Genomic DNA, 20,705 nt, shown 5'->3' with positions numbered 1-20,705 from the left:
CACCAAATATCACAAAAATAATTAAAAACAAATATAATATTTTGTAACCTAGAAATTAAAGGGTACTTTGTTTTCCTCTTAAAATATCTATTAAAAAATCTATAAAACATCATTCTTAAGGATAAATATTATCAATTTTTCCAGTATAGTTACTAGAAGGCCAGAATATTTGTATAATTTCATTTTACAGTGAGACTGAGCTAATTTGTCCAAGGATGTACAACCAGAGAGCAGCCAAATAAGAATTTAATACATAATAGCTTAATCGGCAGGTAGGCTCATTCTTAACTATCTATGTACATAGTCTCCTTTAGTAACATGTGAATAAACAATCATAGTAAAAATTTTAAGTATAAGCCCATTATTATGCAAAATCATTTAAATGACCATAAACACAATCAAGTACTGCTCAACTTCGCAAAAAATCAGGGAAGTGAATCAATGCAACAATAAGATTGGAAAAAAATAAAATGGTTATAATCACTACTGCAGGAAATTTGAGGAAATGGGAACTCTCATGCAATATTGATAGGAGTATGTATTTTTTAAAGGCCAATTTGGCAGTAACTATCATATATAAAATGTGCATATCCTTTGCTTCAACAGTTTTACTTCTAGAACTTTTGCTTTAAAAATACTTCTGGTACATGAATAGGATAAAGGTACATCATTATTTGTAATAGTAAAAAAAAAAATAAGAGATTTTTAAGTAATATATTTAAAAGAATTGTCTAAACCTCTATAAACAAAAGAGTGGATGATGGTATTTTTCAGTTCTTCTATATTCCTGCTGTTTTTCTATCACCTGGTTATCTTGGTTACTGAGAACAGAGCTGAAACCTCTTGTATATTTGTGGATTTGTCTACTACTCTCTTCAGTTATTAGCGCATTAATTCTTCATTCCTAATGCTTTCTTCTAAAATTCCTCACTCATTTCTCCCTCATACCTTTGGGTCCTACAATTATTTATCTTTGTTCTTTAGTATATAGTCCATGACATATAATCTTGATTTATATAAAATTTGTTGAATTTTTATAGTTTCTGACAAAAACATGGCCAAAGCTTGCATTGAATATAATAAGGAAAGTATTTATACGTCGTTGCAATTAATTAATTTGACTAAACTCTCTTGTGAATTGAAAGGAGAATGAAAAATCAATTGTGAGCAACATTTTATGAATTTGTAAAATTTCATAGTTTGTTTTCAAGATATTGTATTGTTGTTTTCATGGATCTACATAAACTTAAAATGATAACATGAAGAATTTTATGGCAGTAAATCAAATAGCGTAAAGATAAAATGTAGTATATCTTATAACTGTAAAATAATCTGTTATGCTTAGGATACTTGGTAAAGAATTCCTCCTATTTGGATTGGAAATGCTTTCAAAAGAATTGCTCCTCCAAAAATTAAAAATTTGCACTTCTCTGTATAAAACTATGTTGAAAATACGAAAGTATAAAGTCAAATCTGCAATAATTTTTGAATAATAACCTTCTTGACAAATATTGCCAAATAAACTTGTATTCAGTTTTTAATTATAACTAATTAAATAATGTTTCCCTATATTGATGAAGTGTATTCCATTGCTTTTATAAAGTACTCAATTATTTTAAGTTTAAGAGATTTTGGTGGGGAAATATATAGATTGCTTAAACTGGTATGTCTATATTATGAAGTATGACAGATAAATGTATATATTCTTTATGAATTTCTATATTACTATATGGTGAAATAAATAAATTTGCTTTACTTCTCTGGATAAAACATGTTTGTTGGTAAAATTAAATCTTTATTTTTTAAAAATAATAAAATTGCTATCACATGTAGGCTAGTTGTAAAAAAGTTGTCTATTATCAAGAAAATAACAAATAAAAAAGAAAATCAAGAAATCACAACGGATACAGCAGAAATACAAAAAACCATAAGAGAATACTATGAACAACTGTATGGCAACAAGTTTGACAATCTGGAAGAAATGGACAATTTTCTAGAATCTTACAGCTTGCCAAAACTGAATCAAGCAGAAACAGACCAACTGAAAAGACCAATCACTAGAAATGAAATTGAAGAGGTCATAAAATCACTCCCTACAAATAAAAGTCCAGGACCAGATGGCTTCACAGGTGAATTTTACCAAACATATAAAGAGGAATTGGTGCCCATCCTCCTTAAACTCTTTCAAAAGGTTGAAGAAGAAGGAATACTCCCAAAGACATTCTATGAGGCCACCATCACCCTCATTCCAAAACCAGACAGAGATACCACCAAAAAAGAAAACTATCGCCCAATATCATTGATGAATATAGATGCAAAAATTCTCAACAAAATCTTAGCCAACCGAATCCAACAACATATCAAAAAAATTATACACCATGACCAGGTTGGGTTCATCCCAGGTTCACAAGGATGGTTCAACATACGCAAATCAATCAGCATCATACACCACATTAACAAAAAAAAGGTCAAAAATCATATGATCATCTCAATAGACGCAGAAAAAGCATTTGACAAAGTTCAACATCCATTCATGATCAAGACCCTCGCCAAAGTGGGTATAGAGGGAACATTCCTGAATATAATCAAAGCCATTTATGATAAACCCACAGCAAATATAATCCTCAATGGGGAAAAACTGAAAGCCTTCTCACTCAAATCTGGAACAAGACAGGGATGCCCACTCTCACCACTGCTCTTCAACATCGTTTTGGAAGTCCTAGCCACAGCAATTAGACAAACAAAAGAAATCAAAGGCATCCATATAGGAAGAGAAGAGATCAAACTGTCACTGTATGCAGATGATATGATACTATACCTAGAAAACCCTAAGGACTCAACCCCAAAACTCCTTGAACTGATTAATAAATTCAGCAAAGTGGCAGGATATAAGATTAACATTCAGAAGTCAGTTGCATTTCTGTATACCAGCAATGAAACATTAGAAAAGGAATACAAAAAAATGATACCTTTTAAAATTGTACCTCACAAAATCAAATACCTCGGAATACACCTGACCAAAGAGGTAAAGGACCTATATGCCGAGAACTATAAAACCTTAATCAAAGAAATCAAAGAAGATGTAAAGAAATGGAAAGATATTCCATGTTCCTGGATTGGAAAAATCAATATTGTGAAAATGGCCATCCTACCCAAAGCAATCTACAGATTCAATGCAATCCCTATCAAATTACCCATGACATTGTTCACAGAACTACAACAAACAATCCAAACATTTATATGGAACCACAAAAGACCCAGAATCGCTAAAGCAATCCTGAGAAACAAAAACCAAGCAGGAGGCATAACTCTCCCAGACTTCAAGAAATACTACAAAGCCACAGTCATCAAAACAGTGTGGTACTGGTATCAAAACAGACAGACAGACCAATGGAACAGAATAGAGAATCCGGAAATAAACCCTGACACCTATGGTCAATTAATCTTTGACAAGGGAGGCAAGAACATCAAATGGGAAAAGGAAAGTCTATTCAGCAAGCATTGCTGGGAAACCTGGACAGCTGCATGCAAAGCAATGAAACTAGAACACACCCTCACACCATGCACAAAAATAAACTCCAAATGGCTGAAAGACTTAAATATACGACAGGACACCATCAAACTCCTAGAAGAAAACATAGGCAAAACACTCTCTGACATCAACATCATGAATATTTTCTCAGGTCAGTCTCCCAAAGCAATAGAAATTAGAGCAAAAATAAACCCATGGGACCTCATCAAACTGAAAAGCTTTTGCACAGCAAAGGAAACCAAAAAGAAAACAAAAAGACAACTTTCAGAATGGGAGAAAACTATTTGAAACTATTTGTTTCAAATGATGCAACTGACAAGGGCTTAATCTCTAGAATATACAAGCAACCTATACAACTCAACAGCAAAAAAACCAATCAATCAATGGAAAAATGGGCAAAAGACCTGAATAGACATTTCTCCAAGGAAGATATACAGATGGCCAACAAACACATGAAAAAATGCTCAACATCGCTGATTATAAGAGAAATGCAAATCAAAACTACCATGAGATACCACCTCACACCAGTCAGAATGGCCATCATTAAGAAATCCACAAATAACAAGTGCTGGAGGGGCTGTGGAGAAAAGGGAACCCTCCTGCACTGCTGGTGGGAATGTAAACTGGTACAGCCACTATGGAGAACAGTTTGGAGATACCTTAGAAATCTATACATAGAACTTCCATATGACCCTGCAATCCCACTCTTGGGCATCTATCCGGACAAAGCTCTACTTAAAAGAGACACATGCACCCGCATGTTCATTGCAGCACTATTCACAATAGCCAGGACATGGAAACAATCCAAATGTCCATCGACAGAGGATTGGATTCGGAAGATGTGGTATATATACACAATGGAATACTACTCAGCCATAAAAAAGGATGACATAATGCCATTTGCAGCAACATGGATGGAACTAGAGAATCTCATCCTGAGTGAAATGAGCCAGAAAGACAAAGACAAATACCATATGATATCACTTATAACTGGAATCTAATATCCAGCACAAATGAACATCTCCTCAGAAAAGAAAATCATGGACTTGGAGAAGAGACTTGTGGCTGCCTGATGGGAGGGGGAGGGAGGGGGAGGGAGGGGGAGGGAGGGGGAGGGAGGGGGAGGGATCGGGAGCTTGGGCTTATCAGACACAACCTAGAATAGATTTACAAGGAGATCCTGCTGAATAGCATTGAGAACTATGTCCTGATACTCATGTTGCAACAGAAGAAAGGGTGGGGTAAAAAACTGTAATTGCAATGTATACATCTAAGGATGACCTGACCCCCTTGCTGTACAGTGGGAAAATAATAATAATAATAAAAAAAATCATAAATATAGATATATTATAATTAAATTTAGATAATAGTAAATCAATGAGCAGTTAAATGGTTTTTATTGCCTTAAATCTACATTAGACTGCTATTAAAATGTAGATAATAAAAATTTGTTGATATAAGTTATATTTCCAGTAATCTATTTCCAGTCCTTAGTTACTACGTAAAAGGCTTAGCAAAAAAGTAATATGCTCTTGTTTACCTCAGAGTTCGTGACAGTATTCACTGAAGTAAATAGTGACATATAATATCCAAAACAAGTAGATATTGATTTACATAGTATATTAAAACGTTTTTTGTTGATTTAACTTTTAAATTCTGGAATCATCTTGCATAGTTTATTATCAAGAACATTACTTCTCCTCTAAGAAAAAGAAAGCAAGATTATATTAATTGGTTTGCAATTTTGTTACATATAGGAAATGGCTTTTGGGGAACTCAAAGGACCTATAAACTCGTTTGCCCTTATTAACTTGATTAGAAATATGAGGAGCTTTAACTTTTTTTTCAAGTCAAGTCATACAGTCTTAAGGAAGATACTGCTAAAATTAAACATATTCAAATTTTGTGCTGTATAAAATGATGTGCCCTTTTAAAAAGGTAATGTTACACAAATTCTTAGTTGCTGATACTGCTTTTCAAATTTATTTTTAATGTTGCTTTCAAGAAATTCCAGGATTTCTATCTGTTAAAACCATCCTTTCTTTATAATTTTTGGTTCTCATATTAGAGTGGCATTTAGGGACTTCTGGTTAGCAAATGAGAATGAGTAATAACATATTCAAATATTCCAATATTTGTTTCCTAAATAATATGGAATTAGTAAATAAAATTAATAAAATAAAACTAGACAAAAATCTTGCTTTTTGGTATAAATCAGAAATAGAGAATTCTTAAAATTCAAAGTAAACTCTAAAAAGCAAACTCTTTAAATCCCAGCAAACCCTCTCTCATGCATCAATCCTGCCACAAAACTTCACAGAAAGCAATCACAAGATGATGAAAATTGTGAGAATATTGCAACAATCTTAAGACTGATCTCAAACCACTGTCAGTAAGAGTAAGTTTACCTTAAAGCTGAAACACACTTTAAAAAAAAAAAAATTCTTGTAGGTCAGAAAATAGACACATATTTTCTGACCCTGAGGTCATAGACAGATGGACTAAGGAATTCATGAACTGCATTTCTGTTCTTGTATTTTTTTTTTTTTTTACAGCAATCACTTATGTGCCAGATAATACTAGGGAGTAGGATAAAATAAAAAGTAAAATAACAAAATTTTTCCTTTTATGAAAGAAAATTAAGAACAGTGGCAAAAATAACTACCTCTTTTTATTATGCTTCATAGATACTGTGTTTTTTACTAATTAAATGTTTGTGAAAACCTGATATTGAGCAACGTTCTGGCACTATTTTTTGACAGAATTTGCTCACTTTGTAGCTATCTCTATGTCACATTTTGCAACAATTCAAGATTTTTTGTTATTATTATATGTGTTATGATCACCTGCAATCAGCGATTTTTGATGTTAATATTGCAAAAAGATTATGACTTTGAAGGTTCAGATGGTGGTTAGCATTATTTAGCAATAAAATATTTTTAAATGAAGGTATGTATATTTTAAAAAACATAATGCTATTGCACACTTAATAGACTACGGTATAGCATAAACATTACTTTTTTTTTTTTTTTTTTTTTTTGTCTTTTTTCTATTTCATTGGGCCGCTCCCGTGGCATATGGAGGTTCCCAGGCTAGGGGTCTAATCAGAGCTGTAGCCGCCGGCCTACGCCAGAGCCACAGCAACGCGGGATCCGAGCCGCGTCTGCAACCTACACCACAGCTCACAGCAACGCCGGATCGTTAACCCGCTGAGCAAGGCCAGGGACTGAACCGCAACCTCATGGTTCCTAGTCGGATTCGTTAACCACTGCGCCACGACGGGAACTCCGCATAAACATTACTTTTATATGTACAAGAAAAAACAGATAATTCATGTGACTTATTTATTGTGATATTCACTTACAATAAAGTGATTGTCTGGATTCAAAACACTAATTGTCTGGATTCAAAACACTAATATCTCCAAGGTTTTTCTGTATACAGTTAATGAAGAAATTCACGGTATGTCATGACTACTCTACATGTAAACTTGGTAAGTAGTAAGTGTCTCATCTTTTTTGCTATGCTGAAGCAGAAAAGGGAAATAACATACTATTTAGCTTTCATTTTAGAACAGGTAAAAAATGGGTAAAAATTATCCTATGGTTAATCTTCCTTAAACAAAATTATTCAAGTGGGGTTTTCTTTTCTAATTAACATTTCTGTGATTAAGAATATTTTATCAATGTACACTTTTATGTATTGTTGACAACTTTAATTTGTTTTCAGTCATGGATAATTAAATAGATATATCCTGCTGGCATCATTAATGAAATAGATCATGCTGGTTAAATCCTCTCATAATGCAAGAAATTGAAACAGTCACCTAAAAAATATATGCAAGTTTTCCATGGAAAAAATCAGTATTAAGTCCCAGAAGTCACGTGACTACAGTAGGCACATGGAGTATAAAATTTAAACAACTATTTAGCTAAGAAGAAGTGATAAAAACTAAAAACAAATTGCTAAAATTTGCATATTTCCATGTATTGAAAATTGATATTGGATTTAATACAAAAGGAATTTCTAAACATGTACATTTCAACAATAAAAACTAGTAAAATAATTTATGAAGGTAAGTAGGGTTATGTTCCAATATATATTGGATAGAAAACTACTTATGTGGTTTTCTTTAAGAGCATTAAAATAGACTACTCAATGCAGTTATGTTACTCTGATACCTCCTATTTTTATAACATGACAGTATATATGGAAAGAAACAAGCTTTCTTAGTCATTAGTACCTGGATTAACTTGAATTACGCTAATTGATAAAAGAGTAGAGAAAAAACACATAAAAGCCCTAAGTGCCAGCCATGTAAGGGCAGCAAACATTGAGGAAATATTGCTACACTGGGGTAGGGAAGTTTAAAATATTTTATTGTCTCATTTCTCCCACTGCATTTGAGGACTAAAGATTATCTTAAGCAATTTCTAAATTATTTTCCCTAGTTACCCTAAAAGTAAAGAAATTATCAGGAATACAGAGTGAAATATCAGCCTATAGGATGAAATGTTAGAACATGGACTTTCTTTTTAGGGCTGTGTATGTGGCATATGGAAGTTCCCTGGCTAGGGGTGGAATCAGACCTGCAGCTGCAGGTCTACACCACAGCCACAGCGATGCCAGATCTGAGCCACACCTGTGACCTATACCACAGTTTGTGGCAACGCTGGATCCTTAACCCACTAAGTGGGGCTAGGGATCAAACCAGCATCCTCACTGACACTGTATAAGGTTCTTAACCCGATGAACCACAACAGGAATTCCAAGTGAGTCTTTCTTTTCTCTCAGAACATTTTTATAATAAGTTAAATTAGTGAATGTTTAATAGGGATTCTTAATTTTACTATATAAACTTGGAAATTCTTTTCAAAATAAAGTGTATTATTAACTTTATTGCTATATTAATTTCAGCTTCAGATTCCTTTTCTGGTATATTTTACAATGTACTCTAACTTCTCAGATTTGTTCAATTATATTTACCAGAATTTTTTTTAGAAAAGAGATTTTGGGGAATAGAAATATAGCATTTTAGGGATAAATAGAGAAGGGAATCAAGGGAGAAAATCAAGTTTTTTATTGCTAAATCTCCCACAAGTAACTGTTCCCTTTTATGGAAGTCTTCTCTAAGAGATGCTAAATAAATTGAAATGCGGAAAGTCATTTTGTCTGACTCATTTCACTATATCAATGTTAAGAAGCTAAGAATATTTGAGTATGAAAAAGGATACAAAAACTGAAAAATAATTAGCTTCCATTTACTTAAATATGTGTATAAACCATGTAAAATAAATATCCTCTAGTTGCAATGTGTAATTTGTATCTGTGTATATTTATTGTACACTTAGTGTTATGTACTCTTTGAAGATGCATAGCTTGTTCAATTTCTCACGTTTAATTGCTGATGGAGCTAGGATTCTACCATCAAAATTTAACTGTAGAGCCAGAAGTCTTTACCTTTTACTGTGTCATTGATTTTTTTTTTTTTTTTTTTTTTTTTGTCACATGCATGGCATGTGGAAGTCTCTGGGTCAGGCACAGCAGTGCCAATGTGAGTCCTTAACTGCTGGGCCACCCCATAGCTCCTCATAATGGAGTTGTGATCCAGGGATCACATCTGAGCCGCAATTGCAACCTACCACCCAGCCGTGGAAACACCGAATCTTTTAACTTTCTGTGCTGGGGTGGGGATTGAACTTGCCTCCTGACGCTGCACAGAAACTCCCAATCCTGAAGCACCATAGTGGGAACTCCTGAGATTAAAACATTTTATAAAGTTAAATATGCTTTGGAATGGATAAGCGATGGAATCCTGCTGTATAGCACTGGGAACTATGTCTTGTCACTTGTGAAGGAGCATGATAATGTGAGAAAAAGAATGTATACATGTGTGTGTGACTCGGTCACCTTGCTGTGCAGCAGAAGAGTGACAGAACACTGTAAATCAGCTATAATGGAAAAATTAAAATCACTATTAAAAAATACCGTATATATTTAATAGCATGTGATGAATTATGACAGCCATTTATACTCTTTATAGACTACTGTAAGAGTAACACTTAAAATGTATATTTGGAATCTTTGCTGGTTTGGGTGGCTCATTTTCCACTGAGGTTTCCCCTGGCCTAATACACAGTTTTACACAGTATAAAAATTAGAGGTAAGTATGTTAATAAAAAAATATTATTGACTGTGCAGATATAATGAACTGAATTTTTTTTTTTTTTTTTTTTTTTGCCTTTTCTAGGGCCGCACCTGAGGCATATGGAGGTTCCCAGGCTAGGGGTCTAATCGGAGCTGTAGCTGCTGGCATACGCCAGAGCTACAGCAATGCCAGATCCAAGCTGCGCCTGCAACCTACACCACAGCTCAGGGCAACGCCGACCCTTAACCCACTGAGCGAGGCCAGGGATTGAACCCACAACCTCATGGTTCCTAGTCAGATTTGTTAACCACTGAGCCACGACGGGAACTCCATAACTGAATTTTTTAAATGACGCTATTGTTAGAAAGTCTTTCATAAATTTTCAGCATAAAGTTATAAACTTCCATTGCATATTTTATATTAGTTTAGTTTACAGATTTAGGTTTATACAAAAAAAAAGATGTAATTTATGCAAAGCACCAAACATCAACCTTCAGACAAATTAAGAATTGTTAAAATGTTGCTCGTTTCTTACAATACTATATTTTGTCCAGTTTATGCATACTGGTGTCATTATTCCATTACACAGTTCTCAATACTGGCAATCTTGTGCTATTTTGTCTTTGCCAATAAACAAGATACAAGTTTATTTTGCATATGAGTCAATAGCAAAGCATTAAATTCAATAAAGGCCGTGTGCCACAAAAGACTCCCTGGATCTATTCAGCTAATGGAAAATATTTTGTTAGCTGCCTAGTTAATTAGCATTCACCAAAACTTTTAACTCTACTATTTCCTGAAAAGCATGAGAGATGGACTCTAAGAAGTGTTCACTATTTAGCTGAGGTCATGGGTCAGCTACGGAAATTGGGGGTGGAGGGGTGGAGAGTTGAGAGAGAAAATAGAAATAACTGCATTTCATAATTGAAAAGTTTGAATGCTATTTAAACTTGTTTTGATGATTAAAATATAGCATTATAATTTTTCAGTGTCATTAACAACATATTTAATATTACTATAATTTAATTAACCAGAAACCATTTCTAAGTAACAGATAGAAAAATATTTAAAGCTTTTGCTATATATTGCCAATTAAATCATATAAAACATTATGAGTGAGTTACAATTATCTTGTGCTGAATTTTATAACAATCAGTATTTTAACTAAATAATTATCTTATGAACTAATTAAAGTTGATTAAATTTCTATTTTAAGTTGCATTTATTTAATTACCAATGAAGTTGAACATACTTTTATGTGATTGTAACCAGACTATCTTTTGGCAATTTTAAAGGTAAACACAGTTTTTCTGTTGTGTTTACCTTCAAAATTTTAACTTTTAAATAGCTTTAAATGGGATATTTCACCAGTGTCTAATGTGATTTTAATTTTTCTTATTATATCCTTTTTGATATTAAAGAGAATAAAGAGCAAGTTAAAGAACAGTATGGATAAACTAAGATTTTTTTTTGTCTTTTGCGGTCTGCATCCATGGCTTATGGAGGTTCCCAGGCTAGGGGTCATATCAGAGCTGCAGCTGCCGGGGCCTACAACACAGCCACAGCAATGGGGGATCCAAGACGCATCTGCAGTATGCAACCTACACCACAGCTCATGGCAATGCTCGATCCTTAACCCACTGAGCAAAGTCAGGGATGGAACCTGCATCCTCATGGATAACTAGTCAGATTCATTTCTGCTGAGCCTTGACAGGAACTCCAATAAACTAAGATATTTTTAATAAAATAATATTTGCATTATCATATACATAGAATAAATGTGCAAAGGAATATACACCAAGACTTAGATACTGGCTTGTAAGATGGGTTTATGTAACATTATTTTAAAAAGCCATTTTAGTGTAGATTATTTAAAATGTATTGCCTTAATTTGGAAGCACACTAGGTATTAAGATTTTACTTTTTAGAGTGCGTTTAAATATTATCTCTACAGATTCTATCATTGGTGTTAAAAGTCACTCTCTTTACCTCAAGAATATATGATGTACTTAACTATCATATCTGTTGATATATGTTATGAATTTTGATTTACTTACTTATGTATTTATTTTGACCACTTCCACAGCATGTGGAAGTTCCTGAGTCAAGGATCAAACCCACACCACAGCAGCTACCCTAGCCACAGCAGTGACAATACCAGATCTTTAATGCACTGAGCCACCAGGGAACTTCATGAATTTTTAAATTTGATTATATATTTCTTCATTATACTTAAGAGTTTAATTTAATTTTACTTTAACATGACTAGGGATTTTACTAAAGCTTTCCTAAGTAGTTAACAGTTTGTGAACTTTAGCTTATCTGAGAAGTAAATAAAAATTTTTCAGATTATGGATGGCCATAAGCACAAATTCTGTACAACATATTAATATTAATATATAATGATATATATATAAATATGTAATGTGTGTTTTATTTATATTCATATTTTATTATACATCATCTGTTTTATTTGAATAAGCACATAGGCCTTTGTGTGTGTGTGTGTGTGTGTGTGTGTGTGTGTGTGTGTGTGTGTGTGTCTGTCTGTCTTTTTGCCTTTTTTCTAGAGCTGCACCCATGGCATATGGAGGTTCCCAGGCTAGGAGTCCAATCGGAGATACAGCTGCCGGCCTATGCCAGAGCCACAGCAACATGGTATCCAAGCTGCATCTTCGACCTACAGCACAGCTCACGGCAACGCCATATCCTTAATCGACTGAACAAGGCCAGGGATTGAACCCACGACCTCATGGTTCCTAGTCACATTTGTTAACCACTGAGCCATGACAGGAACTCCAAGCACAGAGGCCTTTTAAAATTGTTCAACTATATTAAGATTCCTGAGAAATATTATGTGATTGTGTAAGATGAAACAACAAAAAGATTTTGGTCAATGGATACAGGATGCTATAGGAAAAAAATGTTTTGTTTGAATGGAAAAGAGAAAATTGAACATTGTATGTCATATTTATGTAAGGAAGGCAGCTCTTAATAAGGCAGCGTGGATAAAGTGTTTGAAACTTTAAACATTTAAGTCAACCAGTCCTCATCCAAAGACCAGTTGTGTTTCTACTCCTTGGTAAGTAAGACAGACAAAAGAAGAAATACTTACAATAAAAGTAATTGACAAAATTTGATATCTACACTAATACATTTCTGAAAATTAAATAACAATAAATGAGAATAAAAATGAGCAGTTTATGTGAATTAGCTGTTCATAGAATGGCATACCATGAAGGTAATCTACAAAGAGATTGTAACCATATGAATTACCATGGAAGGTAAATTTTTAAAAGGTATAGACTTTGACCCTATGATATTTGAAAAAGTCAAAGTCAAATAATACAAAATAGTAATGAAAATTTGGGGTAACTACTTCATAAGAGCATGTAATATATAGTCTATAATAGAGTCAATGATATATTCATACACTGTGACCCAGTAATTTTCCCACTGTTCACCCTTCTGAGAAACACATGCACACATTTGCAAGGATATGTAATGCAGTAGTGTTTGTTATGCAGAGTAGGAACTGACATAGAGATCTATCACTAGAGAACTGGGAATAACATAGGAGTAAATGCATCAAATTGCATTTTTGGCAGTAGATCCATGTATATTAACATACACAGATACAAAAGAAATATATTTAGTGTAAAATGTAAGTAATTTAGGAGTTCCCGTCGTGGCACAGTGGTTAACGAATCTGACTAGGAACCATGAGGTTGTGGGTTCGATCCCTGGCCTTGCTTAGTGGGTTAACGATCCGGCGTTGCCGTAAGCTGTGGTGTGGGTCGCAGATGCGGCTCGGATCCCACGTTGCTGTGGCTGTGGTGTAGGCCGGTGGCTACAGCTCCGATTAGACCCCTAGCCTGGGAACCTCCATATACAGCAGCAGCGGCTCAAGAAAAGGCAAAAGACAAAAAAAAAAAAAAAGTAAGTAATTTATTATTCTCTCCTTACAATAGATGTATTGCATTACGTGCTGGACCTAATATGTTGTCCAATCATTTTTACTCAAAAGTGCCTTTGAATGAAAAAAATAAATTATATAAATAATAAAATATAAGCAAAACTATAATTGTTAGTAAAATTAGTTTTATATTTAAATATTGTAAAACATATCCTCATAGTCAAGCCAAATCCTAAATATATAATAAAAATTCAGAGTATTCTCATGATAATACTTCAAATTAAGTGTCATAAATATGCATCTAATTGAAATTTAAAATGACGAAATTATACATGACATAAATTTATAATCAACTGATTGGCTCAAAAAAAAAAAAAAGATGTTCCTACTAAAAATATTTGTTCTTACTCAAAGAGGTCCCAATAATTTTAGGTGGTTTATCACCAGTTGTTCTTGCTCACGACAGTTAATTGGTAAACCATTTTTTGTCTATTTTATGAGAAAAATGTAAGAAAATCAGAGTTAAAATATTCTACCCCCACTCCAGTTAATACAAAAAGAAAATGCACAATTTTTCTTTCTGCACCTTTTAAAGCACATGTGCTTAAAATTTTTAAATCAACAAAATTAAAAAAATATTTTTAGAACATAAGGAAATATGAACAAAATATATAATTTTACACTGAACTTCTTTAAAAATTAAATCCAGATATATTTCTGGAATAAAATAGGAAATGGTATATCATAAATTTATATTTGCTTTAAAAAGTTATGTTTTAGCGTATAGGATGTTTAATATGAATTATAGTTTTTTTGAAATAAATCTTGACAATATATTTTGTATCCTATAAAGCTCTAGTCATTCATAGAAGGCTAGATATAAATTGTTAATTTGCCATAAGTAGCTTTTTTATATTTTATAAAAATTAGTACAGTGAAAATCACACACCTAACAATATACAGCTGAAAATATTTAAGTAACTTAGCATATAATATTGTTGCAGATGATGTAGTTTAAATGATAAACTCATTCAACCCCTTAAACACTGGTTGCAAAAGGACTACTAAGTGGAATGATGACTCAATACTGATGAATGAACATAAATGTTTAGGTTAGTTTTTTTAAGTGACGCTATACTTAATTATCCTGGACAAATACTCTCAATCTTAGGAATCTCTTTTAAGAAAATAATCCAGAAAAATAAAAAAGGAAAGAAAAAAGAAACCTGGTTTTCTTGGTTAAATTTTTGTCAACTTGACTGGGCTAAGGGATGGCCAAGTAGCTAATGAAACTATTTCTGGGTATGTTTGTGAGGGTGCGTATGGAAAGGACTAGCTTTTGAATCAGTAGACTGAGTAAGGAGATCCGCTCTCACCAATATGAATAGAACAAAGCAGAAGCACAGGTGAATTCTCTTTCTTCCTAAGTTGGGACATCCATCCGCTCCTGCCCTGTGATATCACAGCTCCTGGTTCCCAGACCTTCAGACACAGACTGAATTACGTCAGTGGATTTCCCAATTCTTAAATCTGCAGACAAAATATTAAGGGATTTGTGGGAGTTCCCGTTGTGGCTCAGCGGAAATGAATCCTACTAGTATCCATGAGGTTGCAGGTTCTATCCCTGAGGTTGCGGGTTCAATCCCTGGCCTTGCTCAGTGGGTCAGAGATCCGGCATTGCTGTGAGCTGTGGTATAGGTGGTAGGCGCCACCATGCTGGTGTTGATATGGCTGTGGTGTAGGCCAGCAGCTGTAGCTCTGATTCGACCCCAAGCCTGGGAACATCCATATGCCACTGGTATGGCCCTAGAAAACAAAAAAATAAAATAATAAACAAACAAATAAATAAATAATTGATTCTGTTTCTCTAGAGAACCCTGACTAATACACAATTATATAGTTTTTTAAAGTATCATTATGGAGGCAAAATAAGGAAGGGGAAAGTTGAAATAGGTCAGTGCTAGTAAATTAACATATTTTGGTAGACATAGGCATAAATGGTATCATAATTAAATATGAAGTAATATAAGTTACACCATCAAGACTGCATAAAAACTTGGGAAATAGCATATACATTAATAAAACCTGACTTAAAATGCTGTTTCTAAAGACTGATTTATCGTTATGCTACCATGTGCTACAGTTTAAAACTTTTGGATAAGATCTTAGCAATATAAGGTATCAGCAGATGATATTGTCATCAGAAAATGTTATAGCATTTTATAACAGCTCTTATTATGAACTTAATTGTGATTATCCTGTTGGAAAAAAACATCTAAAAGAATTGTGTCTCATCTTCCTCTCTACATGTTCTTAACAGATATACATGGATTAAAGAAAATACTTGCAGAGCATGTACTTGGAATAATATTCAAGTTTGAAACTATCCAAATGTTTGAAAATATCTTTTTTCTTATTTTGTGTTAACATATAGTTCTTGACTTTTATCTAACAATCTAAGACTTTCCTTTAGTATCCTCCACAAAAAATAATAATTCATATGTAGACTACCTTATCTGAGAACAAAGGCACAGTTTGTAAATTCTGATTATTAGAATTACAAAATAATCTATTTTATTTCATTGCTTTTTCTATTTGATGTCATATCTGCACTGTTGCAGCAGCATCTAGTATTTGTGGTGTAGTAGTAGGGGACCTTACAGTAATATCTTGTATTCAATCCAAGTGGTAAAATCCTTAGGGTACAATGTTCAACATTAGTGGCAATTGTGTCTTCACTAGACTAATTCCTTGTTATTCTGAATGGAATTCTGTTAATTAGCATCTGAGATTTTTTTGTATAGGTTTACTGGTGTTTTGGTTACCTTGCCAATAACATATGAAGTTATTTTCTTCTAAATTTCATCCAAATTTATTTACACTGACCGCATGATAAACAAATGAAACAAAATAGCAGAAAACTACCTGCTGCAGCCATCAAGACAATAAATGTTTGGGTCACTCATGAGGTATAGAGATAATAGTTTAACGGAATGCTGGGAATGAAAGAGGCTATTTTGGTTGGAAATTATTTTTACTAGCCCCAAATTATCTCTTGATAAAAACATCCAAGTGTCTTTTGGGATAGAGAATTACTTCTCACACTACCATGTATATACTCCAGAAGTAAATCAAGATACAGTTCTTTTCTCAAAAAGAGGGAAAATCTATGATAAAAAAAGAGACCAGTGAAAGGATGTCCTCTGGAAAGCAAATTTTGAAAATGGTTGGTCCATATTCATAACAACGAGCGTTTCTTAGAATCCCTGATCTCTAGGTGTTGATGATATTGAACTTTAGTTGCCCAGTATTTTCAACAAAATATTGTTTTCTTACAAAGTACAAGTATTGAGTACTTAGTATTAAGTACAAAATACAAAGTACAAAGTATCAAGTTCCTTGCAATGACCATTTTAAAATTTTTAATTTAAAATGCACTACAAAATAATTCTAAAGAAATCAAAAGGAGAAAAAGGCTTATTTTCAACTTCATGGCTAAGTTTAGACCAGGTTAACAAATTACGATTCTGAAAAAGAAAATGTCCAGCCCATTACACCAGTTCCCTAAGTGCTGACATATTTTTAGAGTAAATACTAGGCTGACTTTTTATCAACTGCTTCTATTCTTGTTTCCTCAAAGGCATTTTGTATTTGACAATATTTGTTATATTGACATAATTAAGTCTGATAGATACCTGAAGGCAGATATAAACAAGAAAAAGGTTGCAAAAAAATCTGTTTTCCTTTCTTTCTCACCATGGACATGGCATCTAAACAGTCAGCTCACATTAAGAAGAAAATCATAATCTATAACCTATGAACCTTCCTCATAATGGCATATTGCCTATAGCTATAATTACCAATTGAGAAAATGGAGCATAAAATTACTAAAGAAGCATAGATAGTTAATATTTAAACTCACAAGAAAACTTAATTAATTGAGAGAGCAATCAACAGAAGTAGAAATGTTATTGAGAAAATGATTATATGAACTGTGATGGGGTGAAGATGGGGAGAAGATAAAACACTGAATTTCACATTAGTTTCATTACTTTTTATAAAGTTAGGAAAATTAAATGCCATGACTTTAATTAATGTTCAAATGAAAGAGTGACATCTTGAATACATTTTAAAACATTATGTTTCAGAAAAGATTTTTCAAGGGCCTCTTGTAGTCTAATGGTGTGCTTGGGATTTTTTGGTTTGGTTTTTGGTCTGGGTTTTTTTTGGTGTAAAATGTGTGTGTAAGGCATTTTCTCAGTCTTTCTCCACTTCTCCCTGCCATCACTGATATTCTCTCCCTTCACAAGAATCCCGTTTTGTGCTGCAACCTTTCAACCCAAGACTGTTATTTCATTTTAAATTTATCTTCCATTTAGACTGATTATTTTGCTAATTTTAGGATAATTATAAGGTACAGTACTGGAAATTATGCTCCTCTTAATTAAAAGCTCTTTTAAAAATAAAATAATTTTTCTATTCCTCAAATTTACCATTTGTATTACATGGTTTTAATTTTTTTAATTTTTTGTTAAGGTGAGTGTTGCAATATCTATAACTGCTCTCATTTGCTTTCTTCCTTGTAATCGTAAGATCATAAGCTCACCATAGGTTCAGGTATTAGTCTACCAAATCCAATATCAGTTTTTCAAGAAAGCTGTAATGATACAGGCTAATTTGATTTCTAAAGATATCTCATTCTGTAATGCTCATCATTAAACTCATTTAATTTTTTTCCAGAAACTCTGATAAGAAGTCATCCTAAAATTGGACATTTAGTAAAAGACAAATTATTTTCTTTTTTACTTTACATTTGCTTCATAATAGCATATTTTTGAGTTACAACTTTAAATTGCATTTAAGACAATTATTCTTATGCAAGGCCATCTTATCAATTTTGATGTATATATATATGTGTTAGAGATAGAACCATCATGTGCTTTTTTAGTCATTTTTGTTGACGTGATGATATTTAACACAGAGCTTTACTCACATTGTAAAAAGTTGCATATAGCATTTGAACAGATAGGTATATCTATTATCTGTAACACTCATTATTATGTATGTGTATAATGGCCATTATGTGTATAAACTATATCATTTATATCCATTATATATAAAATGTGAAACTTTTGTATCTCTATATACTGAATGTATTTTAAATAAAGTATTTATTCCCCTCTGGACCCAAATATGTGCAGCATGTAGAAGATTATCAGCACAAAAATTTTAGTGTGAAAAAATAGATAACACTTTTGGCAGTCACTACAGTCACTCTTAAATATTTAGATGAATTTTATTATTTAACTCAAAAAAATCATGTCCATGAAGCCATAATTAATCCTCATTTTACAGATCAGGAAATTGGGGCTGTTAGCTACTGCTCTAGTAATTGAGGATAGAAAAACAAGCCAAAAAAAAAATGTTATTTACCTTCATAGTGCATGTATTCTAGTGAAAAAGACAACCAACAACTTAGTAAAGAAACAAGTAAGTACAGAATTTCCAGATAAACAAAAAGAGGACAACCATTCAAAATAAGAGCAGAGAGGCTGCTTCATTTTCATTTTCTTTTCTTTTCTTTGGCCATCCTGTGGCATGTGGAGTTCCCAGGCCAGAGGTCAGATCTGAGCTGCATTTGGACCTATGTGGCAGCTGCAGAGAGGCCGCTTCAGACTGCAAGATGGAGAAAGCTTTTCTGATGGTGTAACACCAACAATGAGACCTGGAGAAAAATAAAGAGCTGCCTATGGAAAGACTCCTAAAGAATTTATCTCAGTGTAAAGGAACATAGAAAATGCAAAAGCTCCAAGTGAGAGGATCACTCCTAGCCTATAAGGTAGTCAATTGACAGAAGAACAGTGTGGCTAGACTATTGTGAGTGCACATAATATAATACAGCCTAGCTGAATGATAACCAAGAGTGCTGGAACTCAGGGGCAAGATTAGGCAGAGCCTTGACAGCCATGCTGACAATTCCTGACTGCATCTTAAGTCAGTAGAACTTTCAGTGTGGACTGAAATCCTGCGTTTCCTCACGTGCTTAGCTATTACCTTGTTCACGCATGGTAGTTTACATGGCATTTCAATTTTCTTTTTGTTTTTATCTTCCACAGTATTTGAATTGTTTTAAGAACAGGGCTTCTTCTTCCTCTATTTATTCTCAGACCTAACATAATACTGGCAAAGTTTTAGGACATGATTAACTTTAAATGAATGATCTAAACTTTAGAGGATTTAATAATGGCTATTTCCACTAACTAATGTATATGAATTACAATCAGAGACACAGAAAATTTTAACCCAGTTTTGCAAACTTGTATCAATTACTACTCTCCAAAAATCGTTTTTAGAATGAATTGAATCTTTAATTGTGGATTTTATATAATGACTTACAAGTTTGCTCATTAACAGGAGGATGTAATACAATATACACCAGATCTTTCAACATCTTTTATAAAATATCAGACACATATTTTAAAATACTACCAAATGGTTAAGATTATAGTTAATTGCATTGTTTGTATTTTTTACCATTTTTCCCAGGTATTAAAAATGTATATCTAAAAATTGTTACATTAATATAAGCCCTTTTGCCTGATAATCTATACCACTGAAAATTCTTCAGAAGGCATAAAGCTTAATATGGCTTAATGCCTAGCTTAAAATCCATCTATTTGATCTCTCTTCAAAGCAGTCATTCATATTTATTCCCTAACTTTCTTATTTCTCACAAAAGAAAAAACATCCAGCAAAACATCTGCCTATAATTGCCGTTTGTGCTGAGGCTGATAGATATGAAATAAGGTACAGAGATACGGTGAAAGTGACAAGGCTTTTTTTCCCTTGTATTTTAACATCATTTTATTTCATAATCCCTGTTTATCACTGCACTGGAAAGTCACTTTGACCCTGAGTGAAAAAGCTCAGACAGACTTCTTTTCTAACCTTTTATGTCCCATTTTTCACTTTGTAGTTTCTTACTAATTTAAAAACTACTTGGCTTTATCAATTTCTTCACTCAGGACCTACATTACTGGGTTTTGCACTTTGAAATTGTAATTATTAATTTAGATTAGAGTCTCATCTAGTTTCACAAATGCTCCTCC

General features: G+C 33.1%; 1 protein-coding gene and 1 long non-coding RNA gene across 10 annotated transcripts in view; one reads left to right on the top strand and one right to left on the bottom strand.

The window, feature by feature from the left end:
* Nucleotides 1-20,705, bottom strand: part of LOC146398660 (uncharacterized) — a 519,413-nt gene that overhangs the window by 153,846 nt on the left and 344,862 nt on the right. The window lies entirely within an intron of this gene.
* Nucleotides 1-20,705, top strand: part of LOC146398661 (uncharacterized) — a 200,129-nt gene that overhangs the window by 162,275 nt on the left and 17,149 nt on the right. The gene's annotated exons all lie outside the window — the stretch shown is intronic.

The sequence above is a fragment of the Sus scrofa genome, chromosome 11 (genome assembly GCF_054392235.1).
Source record: "Sus scrofa isolate SSC_HxYL_T2T_F1_AM1 chromosome 11, Sscrofa_HxYL_maternal_Yorkshire_Landrace_v2.0, whole genome shotgun sequence".
Taxonomy (NCBI): Eukaryota; Metazoa; Chordata; class Mammalia; order Artiodactyla; family Suidae; genus Sus; species Sus scrofa.
The sequence above is the reverse complement of the archived record's forward strand: the minus strand, read 5'-3'. Positions and strand labels throughout refer to the sequence as shown.